The sequence below is a fragment of a genome, unplaced genomic scaffold, assembly GCF_019419815.1.
Source record: "Pyrus x bretschneideri cultivar Hongxiangsu unplaced genomic scaffold, Pyrus_bretschneideri_v1 Contig72, whole genome shotgun sequence".
NCBI lineage: Eukaryota > Viridiplantae > Streptophyta > Magnoliopsida > Rosales > Rosaceae > Pyrus > Pyrus x bretschneideri.
Window position 1 is genome coordinate 698,384 of NW_025999812.1, and position 832 is coordinate 699,215.

General features: G+C 38.8%; 1 non-coding gene across 1 annotated transcript; it reads right to left on the reverse strand.

Moving 5' to 3' along the window:
- Positions 1–228: 228 nt before the first annotated feature.
- On the reverse strand, positions 229–335 carry LOC125472742. Its single transcript, XR_007254656.1, has one exon. It is a non-coding gene; the product is annotated as a small nucleolar RNA R71 (small nucleolar RNA).
- Between the last annotated feature and the right edge of the window lie 497 nt (positions 336–832).

An 832-nucleotide genomic window follows, 5' to 3' on the forward strand; every position in this document is an offset into this window, starting at 1 on the left:
TTACCTAACGAAGATCAGTTAGCCCATATTAAAGAATTCTATAAAGTTGCGAGTGGTTTACCTTTGAGGGGAATGAATGAAGCAAATCTGAGGATGAGGGTCTTTCCTTATACATTAAAAGATAAGGCTAAGGGTTGGCTAATGAGTTTAGCACTTGGTTCGCTCACCACTTGGGATGCCGTAGCTAAGAAACTTTTAGAGAAGTTTTTTTTTACTCAAAAGACAGCCACTTTGAGAGCGCAAATCTTTAACTTTAAGCAGGATGATGGAGAACCTTTCAATGAATGTTGGGAGCGCTTCAAAGGTCTTTTGCTGTAATGTCCACATCATGGGTTACCTCCCTACTTACAAATGCAACTTTTTTATGATGGATTAACCCAAACATGTCAATCAACTGTTGATAATGCAGCAGATGAGGCTTTGAAGAAAAAGAATGCTCAAGAGTCATATAACATCTATGAGATGTTGGGATTTAATGCCCAACACAAAGATACAAGAGATAAACGAGTTGGAGTGTATGAAATGAGTTATAATAATGATCTTGCATTGCAGGTGACAGGTTTGGAAAAGAAGCTTGATCCTGTGCTGAATATGGTGCCCAAGATAGCTGAGGTGTGGGCCATTTGCAACATACCAGGTCATCCTACTTATCAATGCTCAACTAGTGAGGCTTATCCAGAATTCGTCCAAGAGCAAGTCAATCTCATGAACTTTTACAATCAAAGGCCAAGGAATGACACATACTCTAATACATATAACCCTAGTTGGAGAGATTATCCCAACCTCTCATGGAAGAATAACAATCAGTTTTAAAACTTCCAACCAAAGCTTG